At 50.0% G+C, this 23,328-nt stretch overlaps 1 protein-coding gene across 2 annotated transcripts in view; it reads left to right on the top strand.

Annotated features, from left to right (window-relative positions):
• Nucleotides 1–23,328, top strand: part of RAP1GAP2 (RAP1 GTPase activating protein 2) — a 188,161-nt gene that overhangs the window by 58,854 nt on the left and 105,979 nt on the right. The gene's annotated exons all lie outside the window — the stretch shown is intronic.

Here is a 23,328-nt window from a genome sequence, read left to right as displayed (position 1 = left end):
CTGCTCATGGACAGGCATTTGCCAATGCGTTAAGGGGCTCTCCTCAGGGCTTCCCCGGTGGCTCAGACGATAAAGAATCTGCCTGCCAATGCTGGAAATGCAGGTTTGATCCCTGGGTTGGGATGATCCCCTGGAGAAGGGCATGGCAACCCACTCCAGTATTCTTGTCTGGAGAATCCCATGTTCAGAGGAGCCTGGCAGGCTACAGTTCATGGGGGTTGCAAAGAGTGGGACATAACTGAGTGTCGCGCACACACACACACACACACACACACACACACTGGGCTCTCCTCAGAGGCTGAGGGGACTAGGGAGAGGTGGGAACTATGGGAGGGGCTCAGCATGGTCTCAGTATGAAGAGAAGAGCCTTGACCCTCTGCTGACCTTGGGGCACAGACCAGAGCCTGTGCGGCCACACGATGGAAAGCTGGGGTCTGTGCACACAAAGTGGCCACCCTCAGGGACCTGCCAGACAGCCCTGAGACGGGCAGCGGCCACCCCAGGCTACGTGGACCATGCAGAGAGGGCCTCTCTGCTCCTCCTGACCACGGCACGTGCTCAGAACCTTCCTCTGAGTGTTTTCTGGTCTGCTTCTCGTCAGTTGGATTTTTTTTTGAAGAAACATTTATTATATTTTTAAAATCCATGTTCCTTGCAGAAAAATTGGAAAACACAGAAAAGTACAAAGACTAAAATAAAAATCATCTGCAATCCCAGATGGGGGATTTGCAGAGATAACCACTATTAACATTTAATACATTTTCTCTGGTCTTTTTCCCTATTCAAACACATACCCTCCCACACAGTATATTTACATCTGCATCTACACCTGTTTCTCTGTATTATAACACAATTGGGATTATATTTTATACACAGTGTATTAGTCAGGACTCTTGAGGGCAGGTGACAGAAGCCCAGGTTGAATTAGCCAAATAAGATCAGAGAATATATTGGTGGGCATAACTCATTTTCAGCAACGGCTTTAGGAGCAGCTGGATCCAGGACCACGAGCTGTCTGTCTTCTTCTCTGTCTCTGTGTCTGTGTCTCTCCCTGTGTTGGCTTCATTTTCTTGGGACATCTCTTCCCGTGATATTGAAACCATGGTGGCAGACCACTGTAGGTTTACATTTCAATCCCTTTTCCTCCTGAGAGGGAAAAAAATAATGTCTCCTTTTCACCAACTCCAGTTAGATAAATCCCAAGGAGGAAATCTGGTGGCTTGGATCATGCACTAAGCTCTGCATCAGTCCGTGTATCGGAGTGAGGGTGGGGGATGACGATGGCCCAGCCTGAGTCAGGGGCTCATCCCTGTGGCTGGTGTTGGTACTGTGACTGTAAGAGTCCTTTTCAGTGGGAGAGGATCAGATCCCCAAAGTAGGGGTGGGGAGTTTTATTATTAGAGGGAGGGATAAGACTGAGTTGGGCAGGTAAAACCACACACAAGCTGCTTTGGTCCTGGTTCCAGACACAAGAGCTAGCACAGTGTGTTGGGTGAGCATGTGGGCCTTCTTTCTTCTCTTTTGACCGAGCCACACAGCATGTGGGATCTTAGTTCCCCGACCAGGGTTTGAACTTGCATCCCCTGCATTGGAGGCAGAGAGTTTTAACCATTGGACCACCAGGGAAGTTCCAGGGCCCTTTTTCTTGTACTATTTTAACAGATCAGGTGGTACCATCCCATAAGCAGCACAGTTTGGCAACACTTGTCATAATTATGCATGCATATCCCCTTTGACCAAGGGGATATTTCCCCTTGTATATGTCCACATGTGGAATGGTGCAGTACAAGATCAATTCACCATGATATTATTTGAAATAGCAAAACGTTGGAAACAACAATTGCCTATCAATAGAGAACTGGTTACCTAAATTTCACATTCATGCCATGGGCTACTATATTACTTAATAAAGAATGGTGAAGCTTTCTATGTAGCGATAAGAAGTTCTCCCAAGATATTTTGAGTAAAGAAAGCAAGGTGCAGAATGGAAGTATGATATTTTTAACTTTTGTGTTAAAAAAAGGGGAAAATAGGATGCTGTCTTTGTATTGTTTTATATTTGCATAAAGATGCTACAGAAGGATGTGTAAAAATCTTTTCATGGGCCAAGTGGGAACTGGACAGATTGAGACAAAGCTAAGATGAGGCCTTTCACTGTATATCTTCTAATAATTGTCGGCTTTTGGATTACATGGATATATTACTCATTCAAAAATCACCAGGTCACTTTCCTTTGGGGTGATGAAAAAGTTCTGGAAATAGAACCTTTGTGGTGGTAATGGTTGGACAATGTTGTGAATGTCCCTAAAGCCACCGAATTGTATACTTTAAAATGGTCATTATGGAATTTTGTGTTATGTGTTTTATCACAACTGAAAAAAAAGTGAAAAAGTCAACAGACCAAAAGACAAAAATAGAAGAAACCAAAAAAGCACGGCATGAGAGTCTGGGGTCAGACTACCTGGGTTTAAATCCTGACTTTGCTACTTCTTGGTTTTATGATTGGATAGATACATTACTTATCTTTTTGGAGAATCAGTTTAGTCACTTGCCAACCAAGGTCCGTCTAGTCAAAACTATGGTTTTTCCAGTAGTCATGTATGGATGTGAGAGTTGGACTATAAAGAAAGCTGAGCGCCGAAGAATTGATGCTTTTGAACTGTGGTGTTGGAGAAGACTCTTGAGAGTCCCTTGGACAGCAAGGAGATCCAACCAGTCCATTCTGAAGGAAATCAGGCCTCATTATTCATTGGAAGGACTGATGCTGAAGCTGAAACTCCAATACTTTGGCCACCTGATGCAAAGAACTGACTCATTGGAAAAGACCCTGATGCTGGGAAAGGTTGAAGGCGGGAGGAGAAGGGGAAAACAGAGGATGAGATGGTTGGATGGCATCACTGACTCGATGGACATGAGTTTGAGCAGGCTCCAGGAGTTGGTGATGGACAGGGAAGCCTGGCGTGCTACAGTCCATGGGGTCCCAAAGAGTCGAACACGACTGAGTGACTGAACTGAACTGAAAGAGTGGATTATAAAAGACTGTATCCTGAGGACTGGGTGAGAGGTAAAGGATTTAACTGGGGAATCATAGGCCTCCTTGTGGGTTAAGGATCCAGAAAGGTGAGGATTGTTAGGGCTGCCCTGCTTCTGGCTAGCTGGGACATTTGCATTTTAATGGAGACCCTTGAAGACTAAAAACATTCAGACTCAAAGGGAGGAATGGTTGGAATTTCAGAAAAATTTATAGCTCCCTGACTGGGGAAAATGAGATCTTTTCTTTTTCCTGGGCAGAGTTAAATTTTTACTTTGTCCTCACCTGTGGCCCCAGGTGGTGGAGTTGGAAGCAGACGAACGAATGATGCCAGCTATTGGGAAGGGGAAGAGGTGGACAGGAGAAGGGAGAGCTGAGGAGCAGACCCGAGGGGATCTGCAGAAAATGAGACCACCCGTCAGTCAACCAAGAGACCCTGTCCCTCCTAACCCACCCCACCCCATCCCATAGCCACCCCAATCTACTGCTCTTTCTAGAAGGTTGCCCCTGGCCCTGCTCCCCACCACTCCACAGTGCTGCTCTGGTTACCATCCAATGGTTGCCTTTGTGCTCTCAACTTAGAGTCATTTGACACTGCTTAATACTCCTTCCTTTCTTCCCCTTTGTTGTTATTTAGTCGGTTAGTCATGTCCAACTCTCCGTGACCCCATGGACTTGGGGCACGCCAGGCTTCCCTGTCCTTCCGTGTCTCTCAGAGCTTGCTCAGACTCATGTCCTTTAAGTCGGTGATGCCATCCAACCATCTCATCCTCTTTTTCCCCTTAATATTTATTTAGGTATTTGGCGGTGCTGGTCTTAGTTGCAGCAGGCAGATCTTTGATCTTTGTTGCCACGTTTGAAATCTTTTATTTTCTTGTGCGAGATCCAGTTCCCTGACCAGGGATTGAACCGGGGCCCCTGCATTGGGAGCGTGGGAGTCTCAGCCACTGGACCACCAGGGAAGTCCTGTGAGAACCTGCATTTTAAACCAGCTTCCAGGTGATGCTCCTGCCGCAGGTCCCTGGGGTCACCGTGGGGTTGGATGTCAGACATAAGGCAGGAGGAAGGGTCAGGAATGCTCAGGGACTTTGACTGGAAGACAGAACCCAGCAGGTGGAATAAGCTGGGGGAAATGATGAGGTCACCTTTGGACATGTTGAGTTTGAGGTGCTCAGAGATCCCAGGGCATGTGTCCAGCTGGCAGTGGGGTCTGAGGCTCAGATGAGAGGCCCGGGTTGGAGGCAGAAAATGGGGTCATTGTAGGGATGGCAATCACAGCCCTGGCTTGCTTCAGGCTGAGTGGGGAGAGGGTGTGCTGAGGGTAGGCAGGGTTGCGGGGAGCCCTCTCGCTCCCTGGAAGATCCATTGTCAAGGGCAGGGCCTTGGTTAAAACACCCAACTGGCACCAGACGTGGGACAGGTGTTTTCTTCACTAAGCTTGTTCAATACCACCTTGACCTTGCTGGTTCAATACCCCACAAAGAAAACAGCTCCCTGAGGGCAGCATAATTGCCTGCCTGTCCATCTATGTTCCCCACCACACATCAGTCCTTGAGGGACCGAGGATCTAGCAGGAACAAGGCTGGCCTGATCACTGCCCTTATGGAGCTCATGGTCCAGTGGGTAGAGCCAAGGAGTTGGCGACAATGGCTTTTCTGTGAGGGTCTGACTTGATGGGAGCCATCGAGGGCTGAACTGGCAGCTCTGAGGACAGTGAAACCTGTTCTGATCTCCCCGGATTTAGGGAGAAAGGGAAGCACTTCCTGTCTGCGGGTCACTGGGATGTTCCGGCAACCCCTGCCACTCGAGGGGGTGCGCTCAGGGCACCAAATGGTTACCTTCATTCTTGCTGCTTCTTCCAGGGTTCTGGGAGAACCAGAAGGACCTACTCCAGTACTTCTTGTGGTTGTGTTGATGTTCCCACCTAAGGCCTCGGCTCTGGGTGCTGCTCCCCCTCTACCCCACCCCTGGAGGCTTCTTCAACTCTGTGGCCTTTTAACTGATGGATTTTGGCCACGATGGAGAGGGAAGTGTCTTCCATCTAAAAGCTTCCAAAAGCTTCCATTTTCTCTCTTCCATGTCTGTCCACCCTTTTTTCCCCCCTCTCTCTTTTTTCATCCTCTGGCCTACCCCCACCACCCCCTAAATTTGTAAAATAAACCCATTAAAAAAAATCTCACTTACCTATTCCACCTGCAGCTCAGAGCAGGATAAAGCTGCCACCTCCCTTGGGAGTTGGCCTTTTCGGGTTGGCATCAGTCAGCTCTGGTACTGGGGTGATTGGCAGAGAGTCCCAGGGCCCTGCCACGTAGCTTGGGGCCCCATCAACCCTGCCTCAGAGACTCTGACCCAGATAGGCTGGTGGGTGGTTCTTTCTCTCCACTCCCTGCTCACTTACTGGTCTGGAGACGGACCCAGACAGGACAGGCAGGGGATTGGAGGCCTCGGTAAGCCTTTGAGCAATAGCAGAGCCAGGATGGGCTACTGCAGTGACTGTTGGTCTGTGTGGACCCTGGGCCCCTTGACAGACTCAACCTCTTGCCTGCTGTCCTCTCCTAAGGGAGAGCAGGGGCGATTTGGGGGAGTGGGAGGACACCTCCAACTGATAGCTTGTGTTCCTGGCCTAAGCTGAGAGTCCACGTGCTGCCCCAACCAGGACACAGCCAAGTCCTCTGCTCAGCCAGACAGGAATTTATTGTTCAGCACTGTTGGAGGTGTGGAGGGTCGAGGGTGGCTATAAGGAGATCAGGGTGTGGTCCTTGGAAACCTGCCTGGAGTGTGCACCGCAAGTGAGAATGGTCCTCACTTGGCGGGACTTGAAAGAGCAAGGGAAAACAGGTGCACTGATTTCCATGCTTTGCTGTGATACGGCAGAGGTGGGAGAGGTTAGTTGTCCTTTCCTTCATTTATTTTTGAAAAATTGATTTATCTGGCTGCACTGGGTCTTAGTTGCAACATGCGGGATCTTTTTAGTTGTGGTGTGTGGGACCTAGTTCCCCAACCAGGGATCGAACCTGTGCCCCTTGCACTGGGAGTGTGAAGTCTTAGCCACTGGACCACCTGGGAAGTTCGCTTTTCCTTCATTCCTTCCTTCGGTCAACACATAAACAGGAGAGCTCAACCCACAGATCTGAAGTCATTCTTGAGTGTGAGTTCTAGTCTCTCCACTAACTTGCTGTGAATTTTTTAGGAAATCCTTCCACCTTCTCCAGACCTCTGCTAACTCATCTATAATATAAGATATAAAACATCACTCCTTGTCCTGAAGATCTTCACCAAACCATGCTTGGCAGAGAAGGTGATGATAAATGTCCCCAGTGCAAATTGTTATATGAATGTGAGGTTTTAGTATTATCAAACAGTTTTGAGGGCTTGTGGTGCTCCAGCATTGCCCTGGGCCCCGTGGGCTCTATGAAGGTCACCAAGACCGTCCTCGTCCTCAAAGCCCTTCCAACCTCATCTGCAAGTAGACTCGTTTCTTGGAGGAAATGCCTGGAAGGTTCTCATCATGCTTCCTCAGGGGCACTGACCCATCATAGCCCCCAGGCTCTTCAGTTCATTGAGCAGGTAGTTACCGAGTGCCTGGAGGAGCCAGTGGGTGTGCAGGGCCCGATTGGAGGCTGGCACAGGGCCCTGGTGCCCCACTGAGTGTTGAAGCTGTTCCCGGCTCCTCTGGCAGGAAGACCCATGGCAGAAAGTCCTTTGCATGTTGCTCCTCCCATCCCATCACACACACTAAGTTCCAACAGCGCCTGTTTCTCGGATGATTTTCTGGCTGGCCCAGGAGTGGCCTCTTCCTGTCACTCTTAGGTCTGGCCACCTGGGACCAGGAGGAGATCTGGGAAGGGACAGCGCGTCCTGGGCAGGGGCCCTTACTTCTCAGGGGCCTCAGCTGCCTGTTGAGGCTGACTTCATGCCTCCTGGGGAGAATAATGCCCTATCCGTGGACAGACCCTTCCCGCGTTATTGACGTTGATGTATCATCCTGTCACTTAAGTGACCAGGGCAGCTGGCAGTGATTCAGCAGGAAGGCTGAAAGAGCAGCCTTTTCTCAGCCCTGATTCCCTGCGGCAGATGCTGGGTCTGATCCCGGGGGCTTTGCGTGCTCTGGTTTGATGGGTTGCATCAGAAGAGCAGAGAGCAGAGGTGGGAGGGCCCCTCCCCACCCCCAGTCCACTTCATGAGATGCCTCTGGATCCTCTGAATTTGTTCCCAGTGAGTTTCTATTAATATTGACGACAAAATGTGAAACTCAGAATGATAGCTTCTCACTCGAGGAATCCTTTGAAACAATCCATAATAGATTATGTATATTTAGAGGGATATTTTGGTAGACATTTAGCAAATGAAAAGTAACTTTCTCTTAAGAAGATACTCATCTTAGGCCCCTTTCCTAAGCAGCATTGTGTTTGAACCCCAGGTTGGTGTAGGAGAGAACCTCAGGACTCTTGAACTACCTTTTCCCCCGAAGAACATTTAATGAATGATCCCAGTGCCCTGGAAGCCCGCTCTCAGAGGTCAGGGCTGTGAAGCTGCAGGGGTGAGGAGTAGCATCAATGCTGAGGACCTCCAAAGCAGGAGTGTGACAGAGGGGAGCTATTCAGAACTTGCCGTCCAGAGTCCCTTAGAATCCCAGCTTTGCCATTTACTTGCTGTTGGGCTTTTCGCAAGTCACTTAATCTCTCTGAGTCTCAGTTCTTCCTCTGTAAAATGACAGAATAAACCTGTATCTATCCCTTAGGAATAGGTGAAATGAAATAATGTGTCTAAGGATCTTCACATAGAACTAAGTACATCTTAGCTTGTAGCATAAGGATGAGGATGCTGATGAAGGATGCTTCTTTGATGTCCACTGTCCCTGTCCAGAGAAGGAATCCAAGGTCAGAAACAGAATCAGTTACCAGGGGATGACATGAGCTGAGTAACACATCAAACTGGTGGGGAATGGGTCAATTGTGTCTCAGACTCTTGAGCAGGGCATTGAGGTCAATTGAAGCCACAATATTGAACAAACTGGATTACAGTGGAGACAGTAGCCTCCTAACCCATGCTGCTCCAACTTAACTCTCTACTCTGAAGGTCTGTGAGTTCCCTCGTTTTCTTATTCTTATTTACTTGGCCATGCCACGTGACATGTGGGATCTTAGGTCCCCAACCGGGGATCGAACCTGTGGCCCTTGCATTGGAAGTGCAGAGTCTTAACCACTGGACCACCACCAGGAAGTCCCTCTTATTCATTCTTGAGTTCATTTAGTGCCAGCTGCTATGCTCGAGGTGTGCTGGTAGGCAGGGTACATGTTAAAGACCTGTGAAGGGGCCACACGGGTGGCTCATCATGGCCTTCTGTTCTCACTAATTCAGAAGGGGGGCCTGGCCTGGGAAGTGGGTTCCTGCTCATCACCTGGGGTTCTTGGTTATCCAGGGTGCTCCAGGCTGCCAAGCTCTTTTTTTGAACCTTCCAGTCATAGAATACTTGCAAGGATCATACCCAGATTCCAGGATTACCCTGGAGGCTCTCATAATTATCCTTCCTTTCCTAGTGCCCACAGGAAAGAAGTCAATGCTGGGAGAAGGCCAGAAGGTTTGATATCCCTGGGTTTGGTTCATCTGCCTGGGCTCTGTAGGCTAGGTTAGAGCACATTGTTGGTAAAATGAGATTGTAGCCCTTGCTTCTGTGGGCTGAGTCAGCTATGGGTGATTACTTGGCCCCAGGTAGATCCTCCTTGCCCTGAACATTCATCTTCCAGTGATGCAGGAATGAGGGAGGGCCATGTGCCTTGTCTTAGTCCTGGAAAATAGCTCCAAGCATTTGTTTTTTCTAATGAGTGAAACTTTCAGATAGGGAATAACATTATTAATTGAAGATATACATACTCTGAAATACTATGATCTCTCCCCCGTGAGACTATCATTTAGTTTGAACCAATGATGAAAATCCTTAATCTAATCCTTAATCCTAATCCTAACCAAGTAATAACTTCTTCAGAAGAGTTAAGAATTAAGAGGCAGAGTCTTCTTCAGACTCTGCTTAATTAAGAGGCAGAGTCTTCCCAGGTGGTCCAGTGGTTAAGAATCCACCTGCCAATGCAGGGGACACCGGTTTGACCCCTCACCTGGGAAGATTCCACATGGGTCAGCTAAGCCTGTGCATTGCAGCTACTGAAGTCTGCGTGCCCAGAACCTGTACTCTGCGACAAGAGCAGCTACCACAGTGAGAAGCAAACTGCAATCAGGGAGTAGCCCCTGCTTGCCACAGCTTAGAGAAAACCTGTGCGCAGCAATGAAGACCCAGTGCAGCCAAAAATAATAAATAAATATAAATTTTAAAAATGTTTAAAAAGTAAAGAGGCAGAGTCTTGGAATGATGGATTAGCTGAGAGGCTGGTATGCTCTGTGATCGGGTGACTTCCAATGCTGACAGACTGTTGGGTGGTTTAACACGCCCCTGTGCTGGGAACTCTGGAGGTGGGTGGGTTGGTGGGGATGCCTCTTCTTTCCCAGGTTTTACCAATAATTCAGTAAAGACCTGTGGTCCCTTAGTAAGCAATGTGTCCATCCACTATCACCATTTTTTGTTGTTGTTGTTCAGTTCAATAGTCCATGTTTACTTATTATAACTGTGTAAATATTATTTATTGTTGAGTCAAGGAGGGTGCTATAAATGTGTGTCCCTTCTTGTATAACCTTGTATTTTTCCTAGGATTAATGATTAACTCATGTTTCCCCCATCTGTGTAGTTTTCTATGTACCTTTTTCGATTTTCCATTTTTATTTTTTCTACCATAATTCCTTTAATAGCATTTTTTCTCCCACCAAAAATTTATACCCATTGGACATCCTGGCAGTTCTGTCTAACAGGAAATGGTTCAAGGTGGTAATTTTGAGGGGCCTTTTCATATTTCAGGATATCTTTGTTCTTCTCTCAACGTTGCTTGATAGTTTGCCTGGGTATAAAATAGTAGGTTGAAAATAATATTCCTCCAGAGTTTTGAAGGCATTGTATCATTGTTTATACCAGATTCTGGAACTGCTGTTGAAAAGTCTGATGATATACTGATTTACATTCCTTTGTATATGGTGTGTTTTTACATTTTCTTTCTGGAGTCGTTGAGGATTTTTCATTTACCCAGGCATTCTGAAATATCCTGACAATATCTGGGGTGGATCCTTTGTCATTTGCTGTGCTGGCTGTTTAGTGGACCCAGAGATTCAAGTCCTTCCTTCAGTTCTGGGAAGTGTGCTTGTACTGATTCTCTGATAAATTTCTCCTTTTAAGGTGAAACAATAACCATTTAAAAATTTATTTATCTTTTATTTTTTTAGACTTTTAATTTTGTGTTGGAGTATGGCTGATTAACAATGTTCTGATAGTTTCAGGTGGACAACAAAGGGACTCAGCCATACATCTACACATATCCGTTCTCCTCCAGACTGCCAGATAGCATTGAGCAGAGTTCCCTGTGCTATACAGTAGGTCCTCGTTGGTTATCCATTTTAGATATAGCAGTGTGTACATGTCCATCCTAAACTCCCTAACTATCCCTTTCCCCCACCCTTCCCCGCAGCAACCATATGTTTGTTCTCTAGGCACAACCATTTTATTATGCTCAAATTCTATGGGCATATTGGTGATGGATGGCTTACCTCTGCTCCACAGAGTTTGATACCTCATTGTGGGTGGCTCAGATGGATGGAGGTGGTTGGGATGCTCAGCTGGGGCCATATGATTTGAACCTTGGTTCTGGTTTGATTCCTTGATACTTTTCCTGGCATCTGCTGGGGCTGAAATGTCCAAGATGGTTTCTTTACCTGTATGGACTGAGATGTCTGGGACATCTGAGAGTGGGCTGGGTGTCTCTCCGTGCAGCCTCTCCATCTGTTAACCATAGCTTGGCAATCTCAGGATAGTCAGGCTTCTTACATGCTGCCTTGCTTTCCCTAGAGCAAATGTTCCTAGAGATCGCAATGGAACCTTCAAGGGTTCCTATGACTCAGCCTTGGAAGTTAAGTAATATTACTTCTTTCTCATTCTGTCAGTCAAAACTGAGTCATGGGGCCAGCCCAGATTCAAGGCAGCAGCGGGGAGGGTCCAAGTGCCTTAATACCAAGGGATACACTCATCGGGAGGCCACCTTTGGAGACTAGCTGCCACAACTCCGCTTTTCTATTTTCCTCTTCCCAGAAACTCTTTTGCGCAGGTATCAGATCCTCTGATGTTTTTACGTTTTCTCTTTTATTTTCTATATTTTTATGTTTTTGTCCTACTTTCTGGAAGACTTCCTCAACTTAGGCTTCCAATCATATTTCTCTTTTCTAAGATCTCTTTCTTTCCTGGTCATTCCATCTTTATAGTATTCTTCCCTTGTGTTGTGCATATGAACTCTTGTCTGATATCTGAGACTACTACTTTATAGTGTATTTGGAAGTTTCCATTGGTTCCTTGCCTTGTCTGTTTCTTTCAGGTTCCATTTGTTTATTTGGATGTCTCTTGCTTGTGTTGGGGGACTTCCTCAAAAGTCTGGCCATCCTTAGCTGTACCTTGGTCGTCAAAGTAAGGTACTGAAAGTGGGTTAGAAGCCCTGTGTATTTGGGCTGGCCTGCCACCTGGAGGCTTCCATGCAGGGTGATAACTGGGTTGCAAGCTGCCCTTTCCACTGGGGGAACTCAGATGTTGTCTTTTCTCAGGGTTGGCTCAGTTTCTCATGGTGGTGGCAGTTGGTGAGGTCATGTGGTTGGTGAGGAAGTGAAAGGTTGGGGGAGGGGGTCCAAAGACTTTGTGTTTCAAGTATCAGACATTAGCCCAGGCCATCCATCCCCCATCCTTCTTCCAGGAACTCTCTTCTGTTGCATTTGCTCTTGTCATTTCACACTTTTTAAGGGGCTTCCAGAAGAAGCAAAATAAATGCATGTGGTCAGTCTGATACGTTCATCATAAAGTCTCAGCAGGCTTAAGAGTATATCTGTCTCAGGAAGGAGAAATATCGTGTGATAACCCATATATGTGGAATCTAAAAAGAAATGATACAAGTGAATTTATTAAACAGGAAGAGATTCAACAGACTTAGAGAATGAACTTATGGTTACCAGGGGAAAGGATGAGGGGGAAGGGATAGTTACAGAGTTTGGGATGGACGTGTACACTCTGCTATATTTAAAATGGATAACCAACAAGGATCTCTTGTATAATGCATGGAACTCTACTCAATGTTATGTGGCAGCCTGGATGGGAAGGGCGTTCAGGGGAGAATGGAGAATGTATGGCGATTCACCTGAAACTGTCACAACACTGTTGATCAGCTATACCCAATACAAAATAAAAAGTTAAAGAAAAAGAGTATATCTTTCTCTATCTCTACATCTATATCCATATTTCTGTCCATCTCTCCTAAAAGAAGTGAGAGAGACCTGCTTAAAAATTATGTTTTACTGTGATACTGACCTGTGTCCAAACTGAGTCATGAAATAAGCACCCACGAACTTGCTATCTGGGTCAAGAAATAGTCACTGGTTGGGAAATGCTGATATTCTGTGCCTTCGTGACTCCATGGCTTTATGATTTTATTCTGAAGCTGTCTGGGGCCATGACCTTGTGAGCTGGCTGCCTTTGCTGTGACCATGATGTAGCTGCCTCAGTTGAGGCCAGGCAGCGCCAAGCAGAACCGCTGGCTACGTGAGGGCAGCTGCTCATGCAGCAATTTTCAAGTGATGCAGTGCGTGAGGGGCGGGATGACACAGCAGGTAGGTTATCTCCTCAGCGCTTTGGAAATAGAGCCTCTTGGACGACGGGGAGACTTGCCCACCATTGCTTCCTTGGCACTTGCCCTTCCCTTGGCTTTCAAACTCCATCTGGGCTTGGTCCTCCCTCTCACCTCACCTTTTCTGACCTGCTGAGGGCTTCTGTTCTTTTTGCCTTTTCAGGCCTGCTTGTCCTTCCTGGGGGCCTCCTCTCCTCCTGTGGCCTCTGCCTCTGTTCTCCTTACACCTGTCTCTCTGTTTAGGCTGCACTTCTTTTCTGATCTAACCTGGGGCTCCCAGGAGCTTCTGAGCTACAGAATGGATGCTTTATCTTCCGCCTCTGCAAACCCAGCTCTCCTCCTCTGTCTGTGTCGTGACGCATCACTCATTCAGTTCTCTGCTACCCGTCTTTGCACATTTTCGGCTGTCTCTTCCTTCTTTTCTCAGTCACCAGGTGCTCTTCATTTTGCTTCTGAAATCCTGATGGATATGACCCTTTCATTTCCTTTTTGTGACTGTAAGCAGAGTGGAGCCCCTCCCACTCTGGTCCTCCCTGTGCCCCTCCCCTTCCGGTCCAGCAAAGCCCTGCAGGGCAGCCGCCTGCCTTCCAGCTCCGCGCTCCCCTCTGCCCACGAGGCAGAGTTCAGATTGCTCAGTGCCTGTTTCCCAAACCACCTCCACTGCTTCTGTCACGTCAGTGTATCTGCTATTTACTAGTTGCCTTGACTGGCTTAGTTTTAAAATCTTGAATGAACTCGTTTTAGAAGGCAACGTTATGTCACTATCATACGAGGAAGATTAGGGTGGCCTGCCACAAGTAGAAGGTCAGTGTAAAAGATCAATAAGGGACAGTTGCAATAAAGAGTGTGCCAGATCACCTTGGGTGCCCGCAGGGAGGCATGCCCCCCACTCTGAGCAAGTGTAATGAGAATGCTTTTCATGAGTGGGCTGCTGCTTTTGCAGGCAGTCCGACTGGCACAGTGGTAAACATCGTGGACTGTGGAGCCAGACTGCGTGGGTCTAAGCTTTGCTGCTTCCCTGCTCTGGGACCCTGGGCGAGTAACTTAACCTCTCAGAGTCTCAGTTTCTCCATCTGTGAAGTGGGGTTAATGATATTTGCTGCAGAAGGTTTTGTTAATATGAAATGAGAAAGGATATGTGGGTCATTTTCAAAAGCACCCCGTACATGATAAGCCCCAAGGACTGCTTGCTAATTTTCACACTTCCTTTCTGGGGGCCTGCTAAGCGCCAGGGGTGTGTTTCTTCTGAGGCTCCATAGTATTCTGGCTTCCCCTCCTCTGTGCCTCTGTTCAGGGCCTTTCTCCTTTCTCTTTCTCTCCCAGGCAGATGCTGGCTCTTCCCTCCAGGTCTGGCTCGGCTGTCACCTCCTCTGTTACCTTAGCTGATCTCCCAAGGAGACCTGGCTCCCTCTTCCCGGTGTCCCTACAGGACTTTATTCTATATCTGTTTTAACCCATAATCCACAGTGCACATTTGGCAGAAGGGTCTCTCACGTGGGTGTGCTGGGCCTTCAGGATGGCTTCTGCATTGTCACTTCTCCCGCCTGGATTGTCTTCTCAGATGCTTGTAAATAATCCTGACATCACCACCCACACTGACACACAACCCACCTTTGGTTCACAGGAGCTCAAGCTTAAAGGCCATGGAAGGTGCTGGCCCGTGTTCTTTCAGATTATAGATCTTGGGCTGGGCAGAGCTGGCTTTCCCTTTGTGACCGGGAGGAGCCATGGAATTGGAGTTAGATATCTTGGGGTGGAGGCCCAACTCTTCAATTTTCTGGCTCCGTGAGCCTCAGGCCCACACAGAACCCTTCTGAGTCTCCACTTACTCATGTGTGAACCCGCTGGCACCAGTCGGGTCTAAAGCTTGTCTGTTCAGTAAAGGCGTGCTTTCCCAGGAGTGCGGAGGTTTGCTCGTGTGGGCGGCTTGGTCCATTAGCGCTGAGCTGTCATGCTGGGGTGGAGGGAGGCTGCGTCACCCGCCCCCGCCGGCTGGCCGGGAGCTGGAAGCCACGGATTGGCCAATCCTCATGGCTGGTTTGCCCTGTCGTGTGCTCGTCTTGGCGCCTGCCCTTTCTCCTACCACTGGCTCAATGTAGGGATTCACAGGCCTCCTGGAAAGGGCAGTGCCATCCTCTCCCTACACACCCAGAGAGAAGCCAAAGTGTTCCCTGCAGCTGCATGCAGGGAGCTTTGCCCGGGCTTCCCCTGGTCCCACGTGGCGGGCCTGTGGTTGAGTCACACCGGGCACACCTCCTGCACACCCGCACACTGGCACCTCTGGGTCCCCTGCTCAGCCCCTCCCCTCGCACGGGGCCCTGGCACTCGTCCTTTACAAACGTTTGTCCAGGAACCAGCCATGCTTGGTTCCTCGGGTTCTTCCTGAGATGTCGTGACCTGCTCGCCTCCCGCACCCGTGCTAAGGGGACTGGGGAGCCGTGCCTCTTCCCAGAAGAAGAGAGAGGCTGGCTGTGGCGCTTGGGCATCTCCTTCTGCCTCTTCGGGCCTCAGAGTCCTTGTCACCATGATTAAGCAGTAGGGTAGCTTCTCTTAATTTCTCCCTGGGCTGCTGGTCTCTGCATGAATCCTGGGGTTGGATGGGCACCGTGGGATGAAGTGAGTGTTGTACTCCCTGGGGGAGTTTTACATCTTCAAAGGTCCAGAGGTGTGCTTGACTCTCCTGGCTCTTCTCAGAATATGCCCAGGGATGGGATGTGTCACTAAAGCCAGCCTGCCAGGTGGTGACAGGTGAGCAACACCTGCTCTTTCCCAAGGGGCTCTCAGAGGGGGATGGGGACTCAACCTCTCCACCAGTTGGGGCCTCTCATTCCTGAATCCTGTACCTGCTTCCCTCTCTCTGCCCCCGGCCTGTTCTGCTGGGCTGGCATCCTTCTCCGCTTCTACATCAGCCTCAGCACAGTGCAAACAGTAACATCCTCATCTCCAGCCTGTGCCCCAGGGCCTTGGAATCAAACCTTGTGCCCAAATCCAGGACCTGGAGGTCCACAAACAGTGGCTGGACGCGCCTCCAGGTTCCCCCAGGTTTGAAGCAGGCCCTCCTGCCACCTCTCTGCCCTCTGATTGACTCTGCCTTGGCGCCCCACCCACCCAAGGCCATTCCCTCTGACTCAACTGAGGGCAGCCTTGGCAACGACATTGGTGGCCAGGAGTTACATTTTTGCCATGTACCAGGCACTGAGGTAAGTGCTTTCCAGGCCTTATTCAAAGCATCCAAGGGGGCAAATATTATTATACCATTTTACAGATGAAGAAGCTGAGGTGGGGTCAGGCGAAGTAACCTGGTCAAACCCACACAGCTTGCCAGGGGTGGCACTGGAATTCAAATCCAGGTCTACTGGGCCAGAATGCCCCCAATTAGGTTCACTGTGCACACTGCCTGCCCGCCTCCCTTGAGGCTGGAGCCTGACCCCCTACTCGAGGATCTGCCAGGCTATCCTGCCATGATGGACAGAAGTTCTCAGACATGTGTCCCAACCACGGGGACACCCCAGCCCTGCTGGTCACTGGAATGAGGGCCGCATGATTGTGCCACTGACCTTGGGTCCCTGTAGACAGCAGAGTGGACTCCTCTGGGCAGGGACGCCCCGCCCACACCTAGCCTGGTCTCTGTTTGTCTTCCCCCTCGGCCTGGCTTGTCCAGTGACCACACAGTCTTCTGCCAGTACGAAAGACTAAGACTCTAGTCTTATTGAGGGGCTGAGTGCAATTTTCCGAGTCCTGAGGAGGGAACAGGAGTTGGAGTCAGCCTGCTTGTTCTGTAGAGACGAAAACAGCAAGACTGAGGTTTCCGGTTTGTCAGGGTTAGAGCTGGTGGGAGCCAGTCCTAGCTTCTAATTCCCTTTTCTTTCCATTGTGTCTTCTTACGATGATTTCTCTGGAAGTTTTTGAAAAATTTTGTGTTATTTCCTATTGTTTGTGGTCTAGTTGGTTATGCAGGATAGGGAAGTGTGAAGAGTTGGAACTCTAAAACTCTCTCCTGAGGTGTTACGTACTACTGAAGAATGCTGGGAACGGGAAGAAAAGCATTGCCTTCAGTAGGTGGGACTGGTGAGGAAACCGTACTCAGTGTCTTTGGCATGGCCAGAAAGCTAGAATCTGCATACTGTCTGGGGCCGCGGGGGCATCAAACAGCAGCCAGAGAAGAAAATTAAGCAGGAGAAGGGACAGAAATGGAGCCCGTTCAGCCTCTTCACTCATTTCTTTCTAAAAAAATTGAAATAGAATTTATATTCCAAGAAATTCATCCTTTTAAAGTGTGTGATTCAGAGATTTTTAGTATTTTCACAAAGCTCTGCAACCATCCCACTGCATAGTTCCTGGACATTTTTATCACCTCAAAAAAGAAACCCTGGACCCGAGAGCAGAGCCTCCCCATCCCTTCTCCTTTTGCCCCGACCCTTGCAACTCCTCCTCTGCTTTCTATCTCTGGATTTGCCTATTTTAGACATTTCCTAGGAACGGATCCCTGTAATGGGTGGCCTTTTGTTTCTGGTTCCTGTTGTTTAGCGTGCCTTTGAGGTTCGTCCATGCCTTAGCATGTGTTGGCGCTTCATTCCTTTTTATGGCTGAGTAATATTCCACAGTGCGGAAGGACCATGCTTTGGTTGTTCATTCTTCGGTTGATGGACGCTTGAGTTATTTTCATCTATTTTGTGACAAAGTGTATCAGTCCCTTTGGTTTTCCTGGGAAGCTCTGCATAGCAGCCAGCTGTCTGCATCTCTCTAGGTTGGCTACTTGGAAAGCAAGAGAAACCAGGATGGAACCTGGGAGGGGGCTGTGGAGCTGGAGTAGTGGTCGATGCCGACAAGGGAGTATGTTGGTTTGGAAGAAGCTCTGTGCCACGGGGAGGGCTTAAACCTGGCCTCAGAGCTACCTGCCGCTACAGGTTTTTTTTTTTTTTTTCCTGTTGTTGATTATTAACTGATGGTTATGACCCTGGCAGTAGATCCCCGGGGCTAGAACTGGTGCTTATTTGAGATGCCAGAGATGTTTTCAAAGATATGTAAACAGCCCTGGACCCTTGCTTCTCTCTTTTCACTTAGTAACCTGATCACCACTGTATGAATTATAGTAATAATGGTCTCCATTTGTATAGGACTTCCTATTTTATTTCGCAGCCATTATGGCACCCCACTCCAGTATTCTTACCTGGAGAATCCCACGGACAGAGGAGCCTGGTGGGCTACAGTCCACCAGGGTTGCATAGAGTCAGACATGACTGAAGCGACTTAGCACGCACATGCACGTGTGTTTAATGCCTCAGAACATTCTCACCCCATCTTTGCAGAGGAAGGAAGTGGGACACAGAGAGGTGACTTAACCAAGGTCACACAGTGGGGTAGCAGGTAGAGACAAACTTGAGCCCGGGAATCTCTTGAATCTTAGTGTAGGTCGCCTTTTGTAGAAATGTGGGAGAGGCGAACTGCAGTGGCCGCAGATGGTCAGGGGCAGGGCCACTGGAGGCCAGAGGAGAGGACCTGGGGGCCGTTGGCCTGGGGGGCTACCCAGTTCCCCGTGACCAGCCCTATCTGGGTGAATCATCCCTGTAGTTTCTCCTCTTCCTCTCCTGGCTCTTTGATCATTTCCTCCTGAGACTTACACTTGACTGAAGCCAGCTAGGGCCTCCCTGGTTCAGTCAGTAAAGAATCCCCCTGCCGTGCGGGAGACCTGGGTTCAATCCCTGGGCTGGGAAGATCCCCTGGAGGAGGGCATGGCAACCCACTCCGATATTCTTGCCTGGAGAATCGCCATGGACAGAGGAACCTGGTGGGCTACAGTCCATAGCATTGCAAAGAGCTGGACACAACTGAGTGACAAAGCACAGCACAAAGCCAGCTAGGACCCCTGCTCCCCTGGCCCTGGGTCTCCCTGAGCCTTCCCAGCTGGGAAAAGAATCCCAAAGTAGAGGACCAGGCAGCTCTGGGCAGGGGCATGCTAAGTGGGCAACATCTCCAGGACCCCCAGAGGTTCTCCTGACCCACCCGTTCACACCTGCTCTCACCACCCTTCTCTTTTAGCTGGGCATGAAATGTCCCTCCTTCCCTCCTCTGCCTCCATCACCAATCCTGCCTCTTGTGGGTCCCTTTGTGGGGCTGGCACCCCACCACCTTAGGGCTGCCTGTAATCTGGCTTGGCTGGAGAGGCCATTTTCAACCTCACTGCCATGACACGTGTCAAGATCACTGTGGGTTATAAGAAAGTCATTACAAATAATAGGGAGGATACCACTTCTGGTAATAGTTTACCTTTGGCTTATAGTACATTAGAGCAGATTCAAGGTTATCGCTTGATATAATCATGTCACTTTCACCACCTGGCCTGTGTGATACGTTTGCCTGAGAAAGGGCTGGAGTTGCACTGAGCACTGTGTTCTTACTCTGCCTTATCTCAGCACCAGCTGGTGGTGAGGCTGGGCCTGGCTGTCCTTGGAAGGGTGGCTCACACACAAATGTCATTGGCGGTGAAGGCTGGGGCAGGACCAGGTTGAGCCCAGCTGACCATAGCAAGGGGAGTGAGGCTGAAGCAGAGATTTCACGCTTTTTGGTTTTGGTCCTCTGGTTACAAAGCCAAGGCTAGGACGTGGAGCGTGGGCGGTGTATTTGTTTCTGAGGGCTGCTCTAACCGAGTACTACAGGCCAGGCAGTTTAAGACAACAGATATTCATCTCAGTTCCAGAGGTTAGAAATTCAAAATCAAGGTGTCAGTGGGGCCATGCGCCTCCTGAAGCCTCCGCAGCAGAATCCTTCCTTGGCGCCTGTAGCTTCTCATGGTGGTCTGCAGTCCTTGGCAGCTCTTGGAGTTCTGGCTACTTCACTTCAGCCTCTGTCCCTGCTATCACATGGCATCTCTCTGTGTGTCTGTGTCTCCATGTTGCCACCTTCTCCTCTTCTAAGGACAGTCGTCATATTGAATTAAGGAGTCATCCTGATGACCTCATCTTAACTTCACTACATCTGCAAAGACCCTGCTGCCGCTGCCGCTAAGTCGCTCCAGTCGTGTCCGACTCTGTGCGACCCCGTAGACGGCAGCCCACCAGGCTCCCCCGTCCCTGGGATTCTCCAGGCGAGAACGCTGGAGTGGGTGGCCATTTCCTTCTCCAATGCAGGAAAGTGAAAAGTGAAAGGGAAGTCGCTCAGTCGTGTCCGACTCTTTGCAACCCCATAGACCGCAGCCTACCAGGCTCCTCCATCCATGGGATTTTCCAGGCAAGAGTACTGGAGTGGGCAAAGACCCTATTTCGAAACAAAGTCATGTTCACTTGTGGGTTGAGACTTCAAAATATCTTTGAGTTCACAGTTCAACCCATCACTAGCACTTGCTATTTTTTCCTTTTTGGGAGGATAGTTGCTTTACAATGTTGTGTTGGTTTCTGCCTTACAACAGTGTGAATCAGTCGTAAGTATACACACATCCCCTCCGTCTTGAACCTCCCTCCCATGCCCACCGCATCCCGCCCCTCTAGGTCTTCACAGAGCATTGAGTCGAGCTCCCTGTGTCATCCATCAGCTTCCCACTAGCTAGCTCTTTTACGTATGGTAATGGATTGGGGGCAGGAGGAGAAGGGGACGACAGAGGATGAGATGGCTGGGTGGCATCACTGACTCGATGGACGTGAGTTTGGGTGAACTCGGGGAGTTGGTGATGGACAGGGAGGCCTGGCGTGCTGTGGTTCATGGGGTCGCAGAATCGGACACGACTGAGCTGAGCTGAGCTCAGTGCCACGCGCTCAGTTCGTCTCACCCTCTCCTTCCCACACTGTGTCCGCAAGTCTCTTTTCTATGTCTGTGTCTCTATTCCTGTCCTGTAAATAGGTTCATTGGTACCGTTTTTCTAGATTCCACATATTTGCGTTATCTATTGGTTTTTCTCTTTCTGACTTACTTCACTGTGTAACAGGCAGTTAGCTCTTAAATAGGTACTTTGGATCCTAGAGGGAGAGCTGAAGCTGAGAGTAGGGTTGGTGCAGTGTGGCCCGACCCCTCCCGTAAGAGCCACTCCAAGCCATCTAGGTTCCAAGGCGGGGTAGATTCTAATTTGTAGCCATCGGCGCCCATGTGCTCTGGGTTCTGATCTTTTTGAGGGCAGTGGTCATGCCTTCTGCCCAGCCAGGTCTCCCCTCTGGAGTCTGGGATGGCGCCCTGGAGCTCACAGGAGGCTGATAGCCACAGATGCTCCTTCCTGCTCCAGCAGCTTCCAGCTCTGGGCGTCATTTGGGAAACCACACGGGCAGATGTCCCATGCTCCCCAGCTAATAGTCCTCACCACTGCCTGGAGACTGGTCCAGGGAGAACAGTCTGGCTCAGGGGAGAGGGAGGCTTCCCTGGTGACTCAGGTGGTAAAGAATCCACCTGCAATGCAGGAGACCTGGGTTCAATCTCTGGGTCAGGAAGATTCCCTGGAGAAGGAAATGACAACCCAATCCAGTATCCTGGCCTGGAGAACTCCATGGACCGAGAAGCCTGGCGGGTTACAGTCTGTGGGGTCGTGAAGAGTTGGACATGACTGAGCACCTAACACGTGGGAGGGGGACTCAGCCCACCAGGGCTGGGTTTGGGGCCCTTTGGGTGGGATTCAGAGACCCAGGTGATAATCTTATCTGCTCTGGTTCTGAGGGACTAGACCTCTCCCAGCATATGGAGAGAACTGCACAGTGTGACTGTGTAGAAAGGGTCCCCGACCACTGATATTAAAAACCTGCTGGCGTGTCCCTGCTCTAGGGTTTGTTTCCGGAGAACCAGGGTGGCAGTTGGTCAAGTGTGCCAACAAACCATCTCCAGCAGAGTGAGCCCGGGGTCCTCAGCTGACCTCACACGATCCTGTAGACTCCGAGTGGCAGCTTGACTCCCCTCCCTTCCAGGCTGCCTGTCCCACCAAGGAGCTGCCCTGTCCATTTCCATCTCAGGGGATCTGAGGGTGATGCTCCTCTTCCCTGAGCATCCTTCCCCCCCTTTCCTTTCCCTCTTGGGGTGCAGGCCCATTGAGGGGGAGCAGGGGCTGCTTGGAGAGGGTAGACTGGCTGGAGGAAACGAGCTTGTTCCCAACCCAGCCCCTGTTGGTTCCACAGGCAGGCGAGGGCCAGAGCAGGAGGGCACTGTCCATAATGGTAACACCCAAGGCCTTAAAAGGAAGGGGAGGCTGGTGGCTCTGAGCAGCAGAAGGAGCTACATCCGTTCCGTTGTGTGTGAGCGTGTGTGTGCACAGACACAGGTGTTGAATGTTGGTCCTTTGGTTCTTGCCCTAGTTACAGTCTGGATCAGGAGGGAGGGGACCCTGCTCTCCAGTTATCAGCATGAGCCCCAGGTCCAGGAAGAAAGGAGGAAGGAAGGCAGATGGAGGAGCAGAAAGGGGGATTGGCAGGGATGAGGTTAACAGGGTCACAAGGATCCTCTGCGAAGCCAGCTGTTCACTCAGCCTGCTTACCTGGCATCCTGGAGGACGGGCTTCAGGGATGGGTTGGGGGTATGCCAGGGTAGCTGGGCTTGCCTGGCTGAGGGGAGCCGGCCTGGGCTGGTGTCAGCCCCGGGGCCAGGGTTTCTTCTGGAAGGATGGAGGGCGGGGCTCTGTAGGGAATGTGGCTTCTCTCATGAAGGGGACTCGGGGTTGGAGCTGTCACCCCAGTTGGCAGTACATGGACTGGAACAGGGTTCAGGAGCGTTTTCTCCAGGTGGCAGTGGGCGTCCTTTGATCATTTAAGTGGGACTGGGTTGGGGTCTGACTCCTGGCTGTGCCAGGGTGGGGCTCTGGAGAAGGAAACAGTTGCAAAACTGGGGGCTTTGTGGCTCAGTCCAGTCTTCTTCGGCTCTTAATACTGTCCTGGGAGATAGCCGGGGCATGTCCCGGCCAGCAGAGTCCCTCGTCCGGGCAGTCCCCCAGTTCTGCCCAGCTGGCCCTGTTGTGTAACCGTCATTCCGAAGGCTTACCCACAGCACACACTCTCCCTGCTGACTGGACTGTCAACCAGCACTCCCTGGTCACCAGCGAGGGCCAGATGGATAGTGGGGAGCCTGTGAGAGCAGCGGGCTTGTCGCAATTGTGTTGTCATGGAGACACAACTCTGTTTAGCTGCCTCTCTACGGTCCTAGCCCACATGGACTAAAATAAGTCTTACCTGCAACTTACACAGCAGGCAGCCCTGTCTTTTCAAAGTCAGCTGTCTGACCAGGATGTGTGTGTGTGTGTGTTTAGGGACAGTGGGGCCCCTAGGGAGGATGAATTGAAAATGTTTATCCCCTCTTCTTTTTTTCTTTCCCAGCCCCATGTCTCTTTAGCCTCATGGCACTCAGACCTGAGCATCACAGTCACCTGGAGAGCTTGTTAAAACTCAGATTCCTGGGCCCTGCCATTGGAGAGTCCTGTGTGCATCTGAGAATGTCTTTCTAACAAGTGGCACTGATGCTGTGGGTGCAGGGGTCACTCTGGGAGTAAGCTCTGCCTTAGATTTGAGTGCATCCCAGCCAAGAAGCGCACTGACTCTATTTTCTGCACATGTCAGCCTGTGTCCTTAAGCCCAGCTGCTGATA

Source organism: Oryx dammah, unplaced genomic scaffold (genome assembly GCF_014754425.2).
Source record: "Oryx dammah isolate SB20612 unplaced genomic scaffold, SCBI_Odam_1.1 HiC_scaffold_8, whole genome shotgun sequence".
NCBI classification, from domain to species: Eukaryota; Metazoa; Chordata; class Mammalia; order Artiodactyla; family Bovidae; genus Oryx; species Oryx dammah.
The sequence above is the reverse complement of the archived record's forward strand: the minus strand, read 5'-3'. Positions and strand labels throughout refer to the sequence as shown.